Source organism: Moschus berezovskii, chromosome 9, assembly GCF_049115385.1.
Source record: "Moschus berezovskii isolate FMDL1 chromosome 9, NW_MosBer_1.0, whole genome shotgun sequence".
In the NCBI taxonomy this organism is placed as follows: domain Eukaryota; kingdom Metazoa; phylum Chordata; class Mammalia; order Artiodactyla; family Moschidae; genus Moschus; species Moschus berezovskii.
Genome location: NC_142468.1, coordinates 109,343,003 through 109,363,562, shown reverse-complemented (window position 1 = coordinate 109,363,562; position 20,560 = coordinate 109,343,003). Strand labels below are relative to the sequence as shown.

Genomic DNA, 20,560 nt, shown 5'->3' with positions numbered 1-20,560 from the left:
TTTACAATCCTTGGAGCCCACCAGATGGGGCAGACTTCAGTCAGGGGCACAGGCTGCCAGTGCTGCATAGCCAGAGTGTCCTCATGGCCAGCCCACATTTCCAACTTTACTTATAGTAATTGAGTAAATCCTTGTTTTTGGAGGATACCATCTAGATGGCATTCATCCAGTCTATGGAAAGACTGAGTATCAACTATGGGGCTAGGAGTAAAGAGATCCAGAGAGGCTGGAAGATATTTTGCATGGAAAGTGCAGAAGCTGGGGCCTTTCTAAGGCATACAGAGGTTGTTTATGTCTACCACTTTGGCCTATAAGGGTCACTTGGCAAGCAGTGTACCCAACTGAGTGACCATTATCCTTAGGCCATCATTGGACCATGTAAAACCCACAAGAGAACAAGATGGTAGCACCAGAATTAAGTTTGGATTCTCTAGGTTCCTATTAATCTGGTTGCCACCAAGAAGTTGCACCAGTCAGGTTGACCTGAGGTTGCCATTAGGGAAAAGAGAGAAGTATTATGTCCAGAAATATCAGGGTGGAACCTTCAATTTTCAAAACAGATGTACATAATTCCTGATTATTACCCAGAACATGTCTGAGAGAAGATGATTCCTTTCTGGGAGTAGCCACATTCAGTGAACAAACCTCCTTGTTAAAAATATTGTAGACCAGGAGGTGAGACAGGTAGAGTCAGAAATCTTTGGGCTTTGACCTTTGAGAAGGTCAACACTCCATAGTGCAACAAGTCTATGGATGGTAGGGAAAGTGAAAAGTCCATTGAATACATTGACAACCAGCCCACTATAGGGTGGTTTTTGCAGTAAAACTCATGTATTTTCAAACTCTAAAAAGCAGAAAACATGACACAAGTTAGTTTTAAGAGCCAAAATGGTATGACCAAGATCAACTGGTGGGACTGAAACAGTAACATGGGATTTTGTGAGTGTTTCAGTGGAAGAGAGGAACTACCAACAGCCCCAAGAAAGAATAAAAAATCCAACCTAGTCTTTCAGGAGCAGATGGAGACACATGCGTACAGTGTGGTCTCCTTCACCTTGAGACAGACAGGTCAGCTTTTGTCAGGAATCACAAATCTGGCATGTAGCAGTAGTCTTGGAATTAGAAGAAGTGTTTTTGATTTTGCCCAATCTATGATGGTGGACATGTTTCCATATCTGGTAAAACATGGATCTAGATGGGAATAGTATCAAAGTGCGTGGTGCAGCTTGATTACAGTTGTCTCATTGAAGAACAAGCCCTTACTGTGGGTGTCTACATGAGTGACCCAAATGGTTGAATTGGCAGCTGTAATTTATTTTTGCTATTCACAACCCCAAAGAGGGTCTTTCCAAAATGCTAGGCCATTAGTAACAACCCAAGAGTCAACAAAAATGGAACAATGTTCATCAAAGGGAGTATTAGACAAAGAACAGCATTGAATCCTGACCATTGAGGAGAGAACCATGTCCACTTTTGATTCCACCTTGATGGCATTGAGATTGAAGTACCACAGTAGCACTTGGACACCATTTTGTTTTAGCTGGACTGAGCCATGAGTGAACCAGTCATTTAGGGAAACCTCTGTGCATTGTTGACCTCACTGAACTAGTGGCTTTGCCTTAAGCAGTGTCAATTCAGTTCAGTCACTCAGTCGTGTCCGACTCTTTATGACCCCATGGACTGCAGTATGCCAGGCCTCCCTGTTCATCACCAACTCCCGGAGTCTACTGAAACTCTTGTCCATCGAGTCGGTGATGCCATCCAACCATCTCATCCTCTGTTGCCCGCTTCTCCTCCTGCCTTCAATCTTTCCCAGCATCAGGGTCTTTTCCAATGAGTCAGTTATTTGCATCAGGTAACCAAAGTACTGGAGTTTCAGCTTCAACATCAATCTTTCCAATGAATATTCAAGACTGATTTCCTTTAGGATGGACTGGTTGGATCTCCTTGAAGTCCAAGGGACTCTAAAGAGTCTTCTCCAACACCACAGTTCAAAAGCATCAATTCTTCGGCGCTCAGCTTTCTTTATAGTCCAACTCTCACATCCATACATGACTACTGGAAAAACCACAGCTTTGACTAGACGGACATTTGTTGGCAAAGTAACATCTCTGCTTGTTAACATGCTGTCTAGGTTGGTCGTAACTTTTCTTCCAAGGAACAAGTGTCTTTTAATTTCATGGCTGTAGTCACCATCTGCAGTGATTTTGGAGCCCAAGAAAATAAAGTCTGTCACTGTTTCCATATTTTCCCCATCTATTTGCCATGAAGTGATGGGACTGGGTGCCATGATCTTCATTTTCTGAATGTTGAGTTTTAAGTCAGCTTTTTCACTCTCCTCTTGCACTTTCATCAAGAGGCTTTTTAGTTCTTCACTTTCTGCCATAAGGATGGTGTCATCTGTGTATCTGAGGTTATTGATATTTCTCCCAGCAATCTTGATTCCAGCTTGTGCTTCTTCCAGCCCAGCGTTTCTCAAAATGTACTCTGCATATAAGTTAAATAAGCAGGGTGACAATATACAACCTTGATGTACTCCTTTTCCTATTTGGAACAAGTCTGTTGTTCCATTGCCAGTTCTAACTGCTGCTTCCTGACCTGCATACAGATTTCCCAAGAGGCAGGTCAGGTGGTCTGGTATTCCCATCTCTTTCAGAATTTCCCAGTTTTGGGGGGTCCACACAGTCAAAGGCTTTGTCATTGTCAATAAAGCAGAAATAGATGTTTTTCTGGAACTCTCTTGATTTTTTGATGATCCAATGGATGTTGGCAATTTGATTTCTTGTTCCTCTGCCTTTTCTAAATCCAGCTTGAACATCTGGAAGTTCACAGTTCACATACTGTTGAAATCTGGCTTGGAGAATTTTGAACATTACTATGCTAGCGTGTGAGATGAGTGCAATTGTGCAGTAGTTTGAGCATTCTTTGGCATTGCCTTTCTTAGGGATTGGAATAAAAACTAACCTTTTCCAGTCCTGTGGCCACTGCTGAGTTTTCCAAATTTGCTGGCACATTGAGTGCAGCACTTTCACAGCATCATCTTTCAGGATTTGAAATATCTCAACTGGAATTCCATCACCTCTACTAGCTTTGTTCATAGTGATGCTTCCTAAGGCCCACTTGACTTCACATTCCAGGATGTCTGGCTCTAGGTGAGTGATCACACCATCGTGATTATCTGGTTCATGATCTTTTTTGTATAGTTATGTGTGTTCTTGCCATCTCTTCTTAATCTCTTCTGCTTTGGTTAGGTTCATACCATTTCGGTTCTTTATTGTGTGCATCTTTGCATGAAATGTTCCCTTGGTATCTCTCATTTTCTTGACAAGATCTCCAGACTTTCCCATTCTATTGTTTTCCATTATTTCTTTGTATTGATCACCAAGGAAGACTTTCTTATCTCTCCTTGCTATTCTTTGGAACTCTGCATGCAGATGAGTATATCTTTCCTTTTCTCTTTTGCCTTTAGCTTCCCTTCTTTTCACAGCTATTTGTCAGGTCTCCTCAGACAGCCATTTTGCCTTTTTGCATTTCTTTTCAATGGGGATGGTCTTGCTGCCTGTCTCCTGTACAATGTCATGAACTTCTTCCACAGTTCTTCAGGCACTCTGTCTATCAGATCTAATCCCTTGAATCTATTTGTCACTTCCACTGTATAATCGTAAGGGATTTGATTTAGGTCATATCTGAATGGTCTAGTGGTTTTCCCTACTTTCTTCAATTTAAGTCTGAATTTGGCAATAAGGAGTTCATGGTCTGTGCCACGGTCAGCTCCTGGTCTTGTTTTTGCTGACTGTATAGAGCTTCTCCATCTTTGGCTGCAAAGAATATAATCAATCTGATTTCGGTATTGACCATCTGGTGATGTCCATGTGTAGAATCTTCTCTTGTGATGTTGGAAGAGGGTGTTTGCTCTGACAAGTGTGTTCTCTTGGCAAAGCTCTATTAGCCTTTGCCCTGCTTCATTCTGTACTCCAAGGCCAAATTTGCCTGTCACTCCAGGTGTTTCTTTTGCACTTCCTAATTCTGTGTTCCAGTCCTGTATAATTGAAAGGACATCTTTTTTGGGTGTTAGTTCTAGAAGGTCCTGTAGGTCTTCATATAACCATTCAACTTCAGCATTACTGGTCGGGGCATAGACTTGGATTACTGTGATATTGAATGATAGTGTAATGGGGAGTAAAGTTTCCCCCAGGAGGATGGCTGCCATTTCTTCATGTCAAGCCAAGATACTCCTTGGGCTAGGTTAGCTGTATCTTGAGCATTACATTTGACGAGTGAGGCCTGTTGTGATGTGCCATTCACATCCTATTAATTGTTGTGTTTGAGTTGATGGCACTACATAAAGGAATTATCAGCCTAAAGAGTTACAAGGGCTCCGTGGGTCAGGTGTTCAGCGTCAACAGGAGCCCAGTAGCATCTAAGAGCTGCATTTCAAAAGGGATGTGCCCAGTAACTTTCTCATAGAAGTGATGGGTCCAGAACCATAGGAGTGCCCCTGGTGGAAGCTTCCAAATGAAGGTATCTTCTGCCAGAGGCTTCACTGGGTGAAATCATTGGCCAGAAACATATAGCTCCAAGAGGCCATTAAGGTTGCAAAGCCCTATTTGGGATGGGCTAGAGAGATGATTAGAAAGCAATTTACATGTTTTTTGTTTGTTTTTTTAAATACTTCTCTACATGCAGCTTTTACCAATCAGAATTCCTTCTGGCACTTAGGGGACAAAATGTACAAGCATATAACATATCAGTTCTCTTAATAGTGTCAGTTGGAGAATCAGCAACAACAGTACGTTGAATTGGTCCAAATGCCCCACTCATAAAGTCACGTTAGCTTCCCTGTCCCACTGTGGGCCCTGCCAGTACTTAGTAGTAGAATTCCGATGTCCCTACCCCTCACGGAACTGGTAGAATGGTGAATTGGGCATCTGTATCCAACAAAGTCATAAAAACTTGAGTCTCTCTCCTCCCAGAAATTTCTCAGCATACTCAAATGGGTCTATCTAGCCACTGGAGACAAAAAGACCTTGCCTCACCTCTAATCATAATTTCTTTTAAAATCCTTTAGCCTGGAGAGAAGGGTGGGATCAAGGGGCAGGGAGGGAGAAGATGGCTCTGTTCCAGGAAACACATCTTTGCAGTCACTTTCTGGTTAGAGTGCTTTGGCAGTGGATCGTGGTTCTATCAAATGAACTTCCAATGTTTTGGGCTCACTTAATTCTCTGGGTTGAAAGATGAGATCATCATCACAGATACCATCAGGTCAGTTTGGGGTGCCTTCTGACTCAGCTGTGACAATCACATTGCTCTCTAGCTCAGACATACTTGCTCCCGTTGCCTGACTGGGCTTGATTCTTTGAGTGATGCCTTTTTAGTTTAAAGGATTCCTCCTTAATTTGGGTCATTTCCTGATCCTTCATTGTAATAAAAGCTCTTAAATTTTCACCTGCTTTTAATATATGATCTAGGAGAATTTTCCAAGGAGGTCGGGCCAATCATAAGAGTGTATCTAGATTGCTTTGGGTAAGTTTCTCATCCTCTAGTGAGTTACCTTCGTCAGCGTTGTAAACCCAATATAGGGCAGTAATAACACATCTATAGTTTCTTACAGGAGTTTGTCTATTGCAGAATATGTGGGTGAGGTAGTTGAGTTTAAAGGACCAAGAATGGATTGGACAAATTCAGTAGCTATTCTATGTGTAGGTCCTCTGTCCTCTAACACAGAAATAGCAGGATGAATGTGATGCTAGCCCTCAGCCTAGGAGCTGAGTTCAGGTAAGGTCTGGACTGTCATAGGGTCAGACAGAAACAGGTATTAATATTTACTTTTGAGCTCATCTGTTGTTAGGTAAGAAATTTAATGAGGGAACTGAGCTTAGAAGAGAAAGTGTGTCCCTTTCTAAGTAAGAGTGTCTTACTAAAGGGACAGAATTGGGACTCAAAGATTGAAATCCCAGTGGGAACTTGATATAGTTGGGTGCAGATTGGGAAGAAGTCTCAGGAACATCGTCTTTATAGGCCAGTGGGTGTCAGGCTCTCTTGGAGGAACAGGTTCAAGATAATCATCTCTTACTGGTCTTCTGAGATAAAACACTAGCTAGTTTCCCTGAATTCAGACTCTCTCCCTGCCAATACATCTTCCAGGTGGCTGCCAGAGTTCCATTTATGAAACCCAAACCTTATTGTGTTGGTGCTCTGCTTGAAAATCCTTCTTTGGGTTTCCACTGCAAAATAATGAAGTCTGAACTCTTTTGTAGGGCATATAACGTACTTCACAAATTGGACTGTCTGCTCTGCAACCTCATCTCTTATGTCTCCCTAACATGTACCCAGTGTTCCAGCCACATGGAATTATATGGTTTCCCCTGAATACACTGGGTTCTTTTATGCTAGTTTGCCTTTACTGTCTTGCCTGGAATGACCTTGCCTTTCTCTGACTGGAAAACTACTAGGCTCAGCTCAGTCTCCCCTGTAAATTGTTCTCTGGCCGGCAGGCTGCGCTGCTGTGGTATCACATGCACATGGATTATGATGCCATGGTAGCTCAGAGGCTCTGTCTGTGTTGCCACCAGACTGTGACCTTTTTGAAGTAACTTGTCTTATTGATTTTGGTAGCCCTGCTACCTACTGTAGTCTTTGGCATAGAGTGGGCGCTTATTCAGTATTTGTTGAATCCATTTATATATTTATGATGGACATGATTATTTCCTTGAAGCAATAAATATTTCATTTTATCATGTTAAGAAAAACTGGATAAGGACTCAAGATTTTGGATTATAATAAATAATAACACCAATCCATCAGATACGATATTAATGACTTTATATTAGATATTCATTTTTCATTTCCAAAGTAATCAACAGTAACTGCTGTAATTAAGCACTCTAATCTTTAAGGTTATTAAGTGTGAAATTAAGCTGAAGTCATCCAAGGGACAGTAGGTGAACATTGTTTTAGAGAATGAATGTTTAAGAGTTTTTTTTAAAGAGATACATGTCATACATATACTACATAGATTTTTTCTGCTATACCCTTTACTTGTTCCCCAAAGCAGTACCTCCAACACTCTGCACAACCTTTCTCTTCATTCCTTGCCCAAAAACAAATATCCAAAAGGAATAGAGATACTGTGTCGCAGTGTCCATCAATACAAACGATATTTACGGAAGCACTATTTGAAATGTTGTCTGAAGGAACATTTGGAAAGCATTCTTCTTGTGCTTGGTAAGGTATTGAATCTGCAGAGGATGCACGGCATTTATTCTTCCTGAAGAACAATTAGACTTGACCATTTTCTGGAAAAGCACAGAAAATGGAAGATCTTGTTACCTTGGAGGAATAGCCCGGTTTTTCAGTATCTTAGTCATTAGGTGACTAGTTTGTGAAAAATATTCTTTGATTCTGCTAGAGCCCCTTCATGCTAAATATTATCAAAGTGTAATTAAGAAAAAAATGGCATCCCTTAACAATCCTTTGGATGGCTTCCCTAGTTGGCTCAGCAGTAAAGAGATCCAGTTGCCAGTGCAGGAGACGCAGTAGATTGGGAAGATCCCCTCGAGGAGGAAATGGTGGCCCACTCCAGTATTCTTGCCTGGAGAATCCCATGGACAGGGGAGCCTGGTGGGCTATAGTCCATAGGGTTGCAAAAGAGTCATATGCAACTTAGCGACTAAACAACAACATTAATCTTTCTGATGTGACACACTGATCTGCAAGATTCCCTGACACTAAACTGCAGCCACATGTAGGATGCAGACCAAAAGTGCACACCCCTACATTGATAAATATTGTGCAGCAGTGCCCATTTTTCCACAAGGAAAAACTTACATACTTAGAGCAATAACAGTCCTTCAGTATATGAGAAGGTCAACACCAATCAACCACATTTTCCCACTGAGGATGGGGAAGTCTGCTACTAATAAGCAGTTAGAATTCGTTTTCAAGAAAACATTTGTTTTCTACTTTTACTCTGGTCCACAAGAATACATCTTTAAATAAGAAAATAAATCCTGGTTATGAAGAAGGAAATCTAACAAGTACTCATTGATTGTTGTAACATATTTTGTACATGAAGTCATTCAGTACCCATTTTAACCTTCTTCCTACTTGTCTTCTTCCACTAGAGAGGCTTGAAAGATAAAAATTATACTTGCATACTCCCTTGCAATTAGACTGCAGATATGTGACCTAGGTGCTACCAGTCAGATGGCCCTAAATAACATTTGAATACTACAATGAGAAACCGAGGCTTTAGTTTTAGAGAGAGAATAGATCTTCTGACATGCACAGTGGAGTTGGAAGCTGGTTCTTTTGAAATAGCTGTGCTAGGCCTTGTGGTGTTCATATCTTAACATGCTCAGTACTAAATTTGGGGCGGTAGCTCAGCTGGTAAAGAATCTGCCTGCGATGCCGGAGACCCCAGTTTGATTTCTGGGTCAGGAAGATCTTCTGGAGAAGGGACAGGCTACACACTCCAGTGTTCTTGGGCTTCCCTGATGACTCAGCTGGTAAAGAATCTGCCTGCAATGTGGGAGACCTGGTTCGATCCCTGGGTTGGGAAGATCACCTGGGGAAAGGAACAGCTACTCACTCCAGTATTCTGGCCTGGAGAGTTCCATGGATGGAATAGTCCGTGGGGTCTCAGAATCAGACACGACTGAGAAATTTCATTTTCACTCTTCTATCATGGTATTAATTGGAAGTTTTTCCTGCCTTCGTTGTACCTGGCTTGGTAGTATCCAAGTCTGGTTCTCTAGACCACATGGAGATTTGAAAGCTAACAAAAATCCCTTCTGTTTCAACAAATTAGTGTCTTGTATTATTTGTAAACAAGAATTCTGCTTGTCTTTGGTGTACTAAGCACATATTTCCTGTTCTTTGGTATATTCTAGAAAGGGAGATACATACTAAACACAGATAGAATGAGAAACATTTAATTGCAACTGTGGAGTTAAAATGGAAGAAAGTATAGGGAGATATGGGCCCTCCCAGGTGGCGCCAGTGGTAAAGAAGTCATCTGCCGTTGCAGGAGATGTAAGAGACGTGGGTTCAATCCCTGGGTCAGAAAGATCCCCTAGAGGAGGGCATGGTAACCCATTCCAGTATTCTTGCCTGGAGAATTCCCATGGGCAGAGGAACCTGGGGGCTATAGTCCATAGGATCGCAGAGTCAGACACGACAGAAGTGACTTAGCACACACGCATAGGGAGATATGGAAAATAATGGGATTGAAGTTTGAAATTGGCCCTGCTTTAATCTCCCAACCCAAATACCCATCAACCCACTGAAACTAAGGACTAGTGAGAAACAAATGAGCATCTTGTTTCAGTATGATGGATCTCCTGTAGCAAAATATAGAGAAACTTGGGCCTTTTTTTTTTTCATTAAATGTCAAATGATCTAACATCGCTATTCATAAATATGTATCATAACAGAATACTAAAACAGTTTAAAGCAAAGGAAATTAGAGTCTGCATGATAAGTACATAATATACATATCCCTTAGCTCTAATACAGCACCATTGTTCTCAACTCTCACCAGATAGGAAATAGTTAGTGAAGAATCTCATGTTCCTTCTCTGGTTATTAATTAACTTAAGTACAACATAGATGTAAAAAAGCATAATGCATTTGTTGAACTATTCATAGTTCTTTGTGTAGTGCTCTATATCTTAATCTTTTTCTACTTTGTGGAATTAATTTATTTTAACTAATTTATACCCTGCATTCAGATGCTTATATTTTTTCTTTTATCCTTTGCTTTTTGCTTCTCTTCTTTTCACAGCTATTTGTAAGGCCTCCCCAGACAGCCATTTTGCTTTTTTGCATTTCTTTTCCGTGGGGATGTTCTTGGTCCCTGTCTTCTGTACAATGTCACGAACCTCCGTCCAGAGTTCATCAGGCACTCTATCTATCAGATCTAGTCCCTTAAATCTATTTCTCACTTCCACTGTATAATCATAAGGGATTTGATTTAGGTCATATCTGAGTGGTCTAGTGGTTTTCCCTACTTTCTTCAATTCCTTCCAATGAACACCCAGGACTGATCTCCTTTAGAATGGACTGGTTGGATCTCTTAGCAGTCTAAGGGACTCAAGAGTCTTCTTCAACACCACAGTTCAAAAGTGTCAATTCTTCAGCACTCAGCTTTCTTCACAGTCCAAGTCTCACATCCATACATGACCACGGGAAAAACTATAGCCTTGACTAGATGGACCTTTGTTGGCAAAGTAATATCTCTGCTTTTTAATATACTATCTAGGTTGGTCATAACTTTCTTTCCAGGGAGTAAGCATCTTTTAATTTCATGGCTGCAATCAGCATCCGCAGTGACTTTGGAGCCTAAAAAAATAAAGTCAGCCACTGTTTCCACTGTTTCCCCGTCTATTTCCCATGAAGTGATGGGACCAGATGCCATGATCTTAGTTTTCTGAATGTTGAGCTTTAAGCCAACTTTTTCACTCTCCTCTTTCACTTTCATCAAGAGGCTTTTTAGTTCCTCTTCACTTTCTGCCATAAGGATGGTGTCATCTGCATATCTGAGGTTATTGATATTTCTCCCGGCAATCTTGATTCAAGCTTGTGCTTCTTCCAGCCCAGCGTTCCTCATGATGTACTCTGCATATAAGTTAAATAAGCAGGGTGACAATATACAGCCTTGATATACTCTTTTTCCTATTTGGAACCAGTCTGTTGTTCCATGTCCAGTTCTAACTGTTGCTTCCTGACCTGCATACAGGTTTCTCAAGAGTCAGGTTAGGTGGTCTGGTATTCCCATCTTGAATGAGATGGCTGGATGGCATCACTGACTCGATGGACATGAGTTTGAGCGAACTCCGGGAGTTGGTGATGGACAGGGAGGCCTGGCGTGCTGTGATTCATGGGGTCGCAAAGAATTGGACACGACTGAGCAACTGAACTGCACTGAACTGAATCCATACCCTGTGCACCTACCCACTCAAGGCTACATAACTGAACATTATGTGCTAAAACTTACCTGGAGAAGAATATCAATGGCAGATGCAAAAATTATACATGGAAGTCTATACACTTCTGAAATATGAGATCCAAATTTGATGAACTTCCTTGGTCACACTCAAATTTGAAATATAATAAGCTTCACATAAAAATCCTGTTAAATTCCTAACAGGATTATATCCTCACCAGTTTTAACATAAATCTGCCCACTCATCTATTTCTAAAGATAGAAAGCATAATGTACTTGAAAGAATATAGGCTTTGAAATCAAATAGAACTGTGTTTGCATTCCATTGTTGCCATTTACTAGGTCTATGGCCATGATCATATTACTTAATTTCTCTGAATATCACGGTATAATGGAAAGAGTAATACCTACTTTACAAAGCTTCAGTTCAGTTCAGTTCAGTCGCTCAGTCGTGTCCGACTCTTTGCGACCCCATGAATCACAGCACGCCAGGCCTCCCTGTCCATCACCAACTCCTGGAGTTCACTCAAACTCATGTCCATTGAGTCGGTGATGTCAAACAGCCATCTCATCCTTGATCGTCCCCTTGTCCAGGCCCCAGTCCCTCCCAGCATCAGAGTCTTTTCCAGTGAGTCAACTCGTCACTTGAGGTGGCCAAAGTATTGGAGTTTCAGCTTCAGCATCAGTCCTTCCAATGAACACCCAGGATTGATCTCCTTTAGAATGGACTGGTTGGATCTCCTTGCAGTCCAAGGGACTCTCAAGAGTCTTCTCCAGCACCACAGTTCAAAAGCATCAATTTTTCGGCAATCAGCCTTCTTCACAGTCCAACTCTCACATCCATACATGATATTTCCTTTCCCTTTTCCCCTAATTACCACTCCCTCCTCTGGCTTCTCAGAATTTCTGGAAAATAAGTGTTCATTTCATTAATCTGTTAGCTAAGTTTAAAAGAAATTGTTTATCTATGTGCATGTGTTTATTTATGTGTACAGTTACATGCCACCCTAAAATTAAACTCATGAAAGACTTAAAAGTGCACTTGTAACTAAGAAACCTCTGTTAAGAAACTAATTGATTAGGCTCTTATTTGTCATGTGTGACTTCATAAAATAATGATTTTATTAGATTAAGTAAGAACTTGAGATTTTTGTATTCAGAGAACATATTGAGTTACTCCAGACTCCTCCTAGGAAACGTGAAACAGTAAGAACTAAGTAATTTTTTGAAACCCCAAAACTATCTATGACAGGTTATACTATACTCTTACAAAGAAAAATCCTTTCAAATAAATATATATTTTTCATTAACAATGGAATTATAAATAGTCCTAATTAATGAATAACTTTACATCTGATTATGAATCAAAGCAACACATTTGGAGCTATATAGTGTATGTAATGCTTTTATTGAACTATTTGTAGCACTCAGATATTCAGTGTAACAGATATTCTTCTTTCTTAGAGAATAAGTGTATTAGAGAAAAATAAAGATAAATAGACATGAGAGTTTTAATTGAGTCAGGATTTGTTGTTGTTGTTCAGTACTAAGTCGTGTCCAACTCTCTACAACCCCATGGACTGCAGCATGCCACGCTCCTCTGTCCTTCACTATCTCCCAGACTTTGCTCAAATTCATGTCCATTGAGTTGGCAATGCTATTCAACCATCTCATCCTCTATCACCCACTTCTCCTCCCGCCTTCAATCTTTCCCAGCATCAGGGCTTTTTCCAATGAATCATTGCTTCAGGTGGCCAAAGTATTGGCGCTTCAGCTTCAGTATCAGTCCTTCCAATGAATATTCAGGATTGATTTATGTTAGGATGGACTGGTTGGATCTCCTTGCAGTCTAAGGGACTCTCAAGAGTCTTCTCCAGCACCATAATTTGAAAGCATCAATTCTTCAGCTCTCAGCCTTCTTTATTATCCAAATCTCACATCCATGCATGACTGCTGGAAAACCATAGCTTTGACTATATGGACCTTAGTTGGCAATGCAGAAGGAAATGGCAACCCACTCCAGTATTCTTGCCTGGAAAATCCCATGGATGGAGGAGCCTGGTAGGCTACAGTCCATGGGGTCGCAAAGAGTTGGACACGACTGAGTGACTTCACTTTCCTTAGTTGGCAAAATGATGTCTCTGCTTTTTAATACACTCTCTAGGTTTGTCACAGCTTTCCTTCCAAGGAGCAACCATCTCTTAATTTCATGGCTTCAGTCACCATCTGCAGTGATTTTGGAGTCAACAAAATAAAATCTGTCACTACTTGCGGTTCTTCCCCTTCTATTTGTCATGGAGTGATGGCACTGGTTGCCATGATCATAGATTTTGAATATTGAGTTTCAAGCCAGTTTTTTCACTCTCCTCTTTCACCCTCAAGAGGCTCTTTAATTCCTCTTCATTCTCTACCATTAGTGTGAATTTAGTTAGTTACAATTGTCAGGGAGCTTCATCAGCTACTGGATTGGGCAGTAGATAGAAAGATATATAGGAACATACATGGTTTTCAATTTTATAATTTTGCTTCATTCTTTTTTTTTTTTTACAGGTTCCAGTTCTCTGCTGATATTCTTCATCTTGTCATCTACGTTTTGCACACACTAATGGCAAGTATCTTAAAATCCTCGTAACTAATTTTTTTTCTATTGATTTTGACTATTTGATCTTGTTGCCTGGTATGCTTGGCATTTTAAAAAATTATCTATTATTTCATGGTGGACACTGTCTATGTAGAGTAACTTTCAATTTCAAGCTGTGAATGATTTTAGGGTCCTACTAAGAGTATTTTCTTTAGATTTTGGCAGGCAGGCAGAGTAAAGGCAGATCACCTTCACCCAATCTGATAGGAAACAGATCTGGAGCTGAGTTTCAGTCTTTGTAAGGACTGTTCAATTTCTCATCAGCCTTACTTCTAGAATGTAGCCTTTCTAGGGGTCCCAAATGATAGTCTGGGGCTATTTACCAGGGTTTTTGTCTCCCCAAGGCTCTATTCAGCTTCAGACTCAGATATTCTCCCAGTCTATTCCTCTTGCCTCTAGCTTCTCAGTTTCTCAGATCTACTGTAAATTTACAAATACCTTCAGGGGAAAGTAACACTAAATTTTAACCTCATTATTCCATACTTCCCCTCCCTCCAGGGTCTTGGATTCCAAATCTTCACTGCTTTTGTAGCTCTCTGATGCCTTCAGAGAGTTGATTACTATTTTTTCCTCAGATTCTCTGGGGAAATTTTCAGTGGGAGAGTTGGCCTGAAACAAGCTAGTACATACCCTAACTGAAATTAGCCTATGCTTCTATAGGTGTACACTGATATATAGGCAACTCTTGCTAATACAGAATTTGATTAACCTATTTGCAATTAATTGTGGTTTAAAAATAATAAAAAGTGCATTAAAATATATGTATATACAGAAAGTATTTCACATTTCTAATATGTTTTCATATTAGAAAGGTCGTTGGTGCTGTTTAGAAAGCAACACAACCTACATAATTTTCCTGCAACTTGGGATCATTCTGCTCTGTCAAAAAAAAAAAAAAAAGTATATATAAACATTTTTTTCCTCCTGTAAACAGACTTTTCTGAGTCCTAAACCATAGCCGGGCAATTAGCAAAGGCAAGATAGATTGATCGAAGTAACTTCCAGTACCAGAGTCAGGCTGTTATGCTGAGCCCTGCTTGCTTCCTGTTTCTATATGTTAAAAAAGAAAAGCTCAGTTAAGAAATACCAGAAGCAGACATTTTAATAGAGTAACTGTTGGTATTTGGTGTAAGGCCAGACCCCGGTGGCCATCTTGGCTTCTCCTTCTCCTCTTCCTTTCCCGCCAGCAGGAAAAAGTCCCGCCGGACTCTGACTATTGTACTTCCTCATTCCTTCCCCGCTGCTGGGAAGTCTCTGATGTAACAGCTCTTGACAGAAATCAACCCCTGCTCCTAACCTCCTGAGTGACCAATCCAGTTTTGCCACCTCAACTAACTGACCTATGAGAGACCACCATTCCAAACCTTGCCTTATTCGGGAAAAATTTCGTTGCTCCTTACTGTGAAGCTATATAAGTTGCTCTTTGTCTTTGTTTGCGCGCGGACTTCCTCGACCTCGCTCTATTGGGTCCAGGAATCCTTCCCGGGAGTGCCTCGCCATTAAAGCCTGTTGCACAGCTTACCTGGTGTCTGAGTTATTTTTACCTAACATTATCAAGTCGTTTTGACCTTACATTTGGCGCCCAACGTGGGGCTCAAGGCGAGGGCCCATCCCGCCAGCCTCAGGGTCGGTGGCTCCCTAGGGCCTGACCCGCACCCGACCAGGCTGCTTCATCACCTCAATAGGACCGCTCAACTGTCTGGCAGCATAGGGGTAAGTCCCTCAGCTCGGATCTTGGGGCAGGCCTCCCCTGTGGCAATTGGTCCTAGGGTGTTTCGGGCATTGAAATTGCAGCCGCATCTGAATTCCCTCCTCCTGCAGGCCAGGGCTGCTCCTTGGCGCCAGTCAATTCGGAGACGTCCCTGTTGACTGGGGCGGCCCTTACCATTCCTCGCTGGGGCGTTGATTCATTCAGAGACACCTGACTGACTCGACTCCTTAGCCTATTCCTCAGTGCCAGTCAATTCGGAGACGTCCATCTTGACTGCTGTGGCCCTTACTGTTCCTCACTGGGGTGTTGATTCTCTTTGGGACGCCTGACAGACTTGACCCCTTAGCATATTCTCCCATTTGCCATGGGGACTGCCGCCTCCAAGGCCGACTGGATTTGGTCAACTCCATTAGAGTGCCTCCTCAGTTCAGTTCAGTTCAGTCGCTCAGTCGTGTCCGACTCTTTGCAATCCCATGAATCACAGCACGCCAGGCCTCCCTGTCCATCACCAACTCCCGGAGTTCACTCAAACTTATGTCCATTGAGTCGGTGATGCCATCCAGCCATCTCACTCTCTGTTGTCCCCTTCTCCTCCCGTCCCCAATCTTTCCCAACGTCAGAGTCTTTTCCAGTGAGTCAACTCTTCGCATGAGGTGGCCAAAGTATGGGAGTTTCAGTTTTAGCATCAGTCCCTCCAATGAACACCCAGGATTGATCTCATAGCCAACCTCAAAACCCTACGCCTTTCTCGAGAAATCCGCCGTGAGTGGTTGACCTCTCTGTGTTCTGAGGCTTGGCCTCAATATCCTCTCGACAATGGCTCACAGTGGCCACCAACGGGGACTTTCGATTTTGATATCCTCTGTGATTTAGATAATTACTGTCAAAAGACGGGAAAGTGGTCTGAGGTGCCCTATGTATAGGCTTTTTGGCTGCTGTGCTCCCGCCCCACCCTCTGTACTAACTGTTCCCCCTCCCAAATCCTTCTAACCATGGCCCTTCCTGATCCCTCGCTGCCAACCAGAACATCGTCCACAGCGACCGAGGAAACCTCCACCCTCATGGTTCCTCCAGAGGACCTGACGGCACCCCCACCTTACACCTCTGCTCCTGTTACTCCCTCGACTTCCTCTTCCCCCGCCTCACCGACCCCTCCTTCACTGCCTTCTCCATGACTTTCTCACTCAAGAGAAGATCGCCCAGAGGTTCACTTGGGGGCTCCCTCTGTCCCATCACTATACCCGCCCCTTTCTAAACTCCTTCCCCCTTCTGACTCGCCTGTCAGTTCACACACTAGGTCTCAAACCTAACCCAACACCCCAAACATCGTCGGCCTCCTTGTGCCCTCTCCACCAAGTGGCCAGCCTGGAAGGCCTGGCCTATGTCCATGTACCATTCTCCCTCTAGAATCTCTCCCACATCGAACAAAAACTACGCTTTTACTCAGCCAATCCTTCCAATTATATAAAAAACTTTACCCAACTATCCTGGTCCTATGCCCTTACCTGGCAGGATGTCTTTGTGAGCCTGGGGTCCACCACAACACCAGAAGAAAGGCAGGCCATCTGGGCGGCAGCCAAAACGGTAGCCGATCAACGCCATCTGGCAAATCTGGCAGATCCCGCCCGACCCCCTGGGGCAGCTGCCATCCCAGATGTCAATCCAGACTGGGACTATCAGGAGGGACAACGGGAAAAGGCCAACATCCACTACATGCTGGAATGTTTGCTAGAGAGGATGGAAAATACTTCTCTCAAGGTTGTTAACATGTTAAAGCTAGATGAGGTAACCCAGGGCCTTGATGAAAACCCTGCCGCCTTCCTCAATAGACTGACCGAAGCTCTTATCACTTACACCCGAATTGCCCCCAACTCTTCAGTTGGGGTCGCCACCCTGGCTAATCGCTTTATATCTCAGTCAGCTCCAGACATCAGAAAAAAGCTGTCCAAGGCTGAGGACGGGCCTCAGACTCCCCTCCGAGACCTGGTAAAAATGGCCGTTAAAGTATATAATGCCCAGGAAGAAGTAGCCGAAGCCAGCTACAAGGCAAGTCTTAAACAAAAGGCCGAACTGCAGGCCAACCTCCTTGAGAGGCACACCCAGGCACTGGTAGCAGCCCTGCAGCCGGCCACGGAACAGAAGGTGGGTCCCCAGAAGCCACCTCCAGGAGCCTGCTTCAAATGTGGCCACGAAGGTGATTAGGCCCGCCAATGCCCGAATCCCAAGCCTCCAACCAGGCCATGCCCTTGCTGCAGACGGAAAGGGCACTGGGTGAGCGACTGTCCTCAGGTGGCCCAGGCCTCGACCTCGCCAGGCCGGTGCTTGGGCCCCCAAAGAGGTGTCTCGTCCTCACCTTCCACCTTGGAGCTTCTCGCCTTCGATGAAGATTGACGGCGTTCAGACTTGGGGACCCCCATAACCCAAGCCAAGCCAGGGTAACGCTTCAAATGGCGGGTAAGTCTATCAATTTCTTGATAGATATGGGGGCTACTTACTCTGTTCTTCCCTCTTATGGGGGCACTCTAATTCCTTCCCAGATCTCGGTGGTAGCGAGATCTTGCCATCTCCCAGATGGCAAGCCCTCACAGCCTCTACAAACGGGACCACAGCCTTGTCAGATTGACCAGCACCTGTTCACACATTCCTTCCTGATAGTTCCTTCATGTCCTACTCCACTATTGGGACGAGACATCCTAACTCGACTCAAAGCCACCATACATCTGCCCTTCTCATGCCCTTACTCCCCCACCCTACCTCTACTCCTTCGTGCCTCTGAATCTCCCCTTATAGACCCCACAATATGGGACACCGAGGTCCCCACGGTGGCTGCCCACCACACCCCTATCCTAATCAAGCTAAAAGATCCCTCACATTACCCACACCGCCCCCAGTTCCCCAATTCCCGAGTTCACTTATGTGGCCTCAAACCCATCGTAGACCACCTCTTGGGCCAGGGGCTTTTGGTTCCCACAACATCACCCTGCAACACACCAATCCTTCCAGTACATAAGGCCTCAGGCAGTTATCGCCTGGTCCAAGACCTCCGGTTGATAAATGAAGCTGTAATCCCTGCCCATCCAGTAGTGCCTAACCCTTACACCCTGCTCTCTAACATCCCGCCTAATACGACCCACTTTACAGTCATCGACCTCAAAGATGCCTTCTTCACTATCCCTCTCCACTCAGACTGTCAATTCCTTTTTGCTTTTACACGGACTGATCCCGAGACTCGACACTCCTCTCAGCTCACTTGGACTGTCCTCCCACAGGGGTTTAGAGACAGTCCCCACTTCTTTGGCCAGGACCTAGCTTGAGACCTGGCCTCTTGTTCCCTGGCCCCCAGCGTCCTCCTACAATATGTAGATGACCTCCTTCTCTATAACCCTTCACAAGCCCTTTCTCAGACTCGTACAACAGTCCTTCTTAATTTTCTCAACTCCAGGGGGTACCGGACTTCCCGACAAAAGACTCAACTGACACAGCCCTCCATAACCTACCTAGGCCTAAAGATCGCCCCGACCACTAAGGCTCTCACTCTCGACAGGCTGAGCCTCCTTCAGGAGCTCTCTCCCCCATCCAATGGGGAACAGATACTATCCTTTCTGGGACTTACTGGATTCTTCCGCCACTGGGTACCTAACTATGCAACTCTGGCCCAACCCCTGTACCTAGCTGCAAAAGAGACTCCCACGTGGCCACTTTCCTCAGAAACATAAGTTCGCAAAGCTTTCAACAGTCTCCGTTCGGCCCTACTGTCCTCCTCTCCCCTATTTCTGCCCAACCCTAACTTTCCCTACCACCTATATACAGACGAGGGAAAGGGAATAGCATTTGGGGCCCTCGTGCAGCCGGCAGGTCCACAGATGCTTCCAGTGGCATACATTTCCAAACAGCTTGACCCCACCGCCCGGGGATGGTTTCCTTGCCTGCAGGCCTTGGCTGTGGTGGCTTCTCTTTATACCCATGCAAAGAAGCTCACCCTCGACCAGCCTTTAACCATCTTCTCCCCACACCACCTGACCGACCTCTTAGCTTCTAGATTCTTATCAGACCTCAGCGAATCCCGGCTCCAACAGTTCCACCTGACATTTCTTGATAACCCTCGGGTCACCCTGGGTCGCAGTCCTCCGCTAAACCCCTCATCATCCCTTCCTGCGCTCCCTGTCTCCTCCTCTGCCGGCAATACCGAACCCCATTCCTGCCCAGAAATCTTGGAGACCCTCACCCAACCACCACCTAATCTCTTTGCCTCACCGCTGACAAACCCCGATATCATGCTCTTTGTAGATGGCAGCTCCAAACGGGGTCCAATGGCCGTCAAACAGCCGCTTACGCCATAGTCACAACCACCGATGTGATTGAGGCTCATCCGCTGCCAGAAGGGACCACCTCCCAAAAGGTGGAACTGATAGCCCTCACCTGAGCTCTGCTTCTGTTGGCAGGAAAGCGAGTTAACATTTACACCGACACCAAATATGCCTTCCTGATTGCCCACTCACACTCCACAACCTGGAAGGAGAGGGGCTTTCTCACTACCAAAGGTTCCCCGGTCACTAACACCCCACTTATTGCTAAACTAGAAGCCATCTCACACCCTGCCCAGGTAGCTGTTGTACACTGTAAGGGCCATCAGACATCACACGACACTGCGTCTCTAGGCAACAACAAGGCTGATCAGGTGGCCAAATGGCTAACCTTAGACTAGGCATCCTCACCCATTCTATTTCTTAAAACTCCCCTCACTCCTCACTACTCTGCTGATGAGGCGAAAACCCTCCTCTCACAAGAGGGCTCCTCCAGACATCCTTCTGGTTGGATCATGCTTCACGATAAGCTGGTCCTGACAGAAAAACAAGCACTAGAAATAATCACAGATATCCACAACTCTTTACATATTGGGCCCCAAGCCCTCCTAACTTTCCTGAGCTCCCTCTTTTCTCCGTTACATCTCCGACCCGCCATCAGGTCAGCACAAGACCGGTGCCTCATTTGCCCCAAAGCCACTCCCCAAGAGGGACTCAGACCACCCCATAAGACTCACCAGTTAAGGGGGCACATCCCAGGACAAGACTGGCAGGTTGACTTAACTCACATGCCGCGCCACAAGGCCTATCGATACCTCTTGGTTTTTATTGATACATATTCAGGATGGGTGGAAGCATTTCCAACGGCCAAAGAGACGGCCGGCATCATTGCTGACACAATACTCAACCACATCATCCCAAGATTTGGCCTGCCTAACTCCATTCAATCTGACAATGGC

The 20,560-nt window shown here is 44.1% G+C and overlaps 1 pseudogene; it reads right to left on the bottom strand.

The window, feature by feature from the left end:
- The window catches only part of LOC129563416 (protein NipSnap homolog 2 pseudogene), a 29,302-nt pseudogene extending 14,105 nt beyond the window's left edge, over positions 1–15,197 (bottom strand).
- Positions 15,198–20,560: the final 5,363 nt, after the last annotated feature.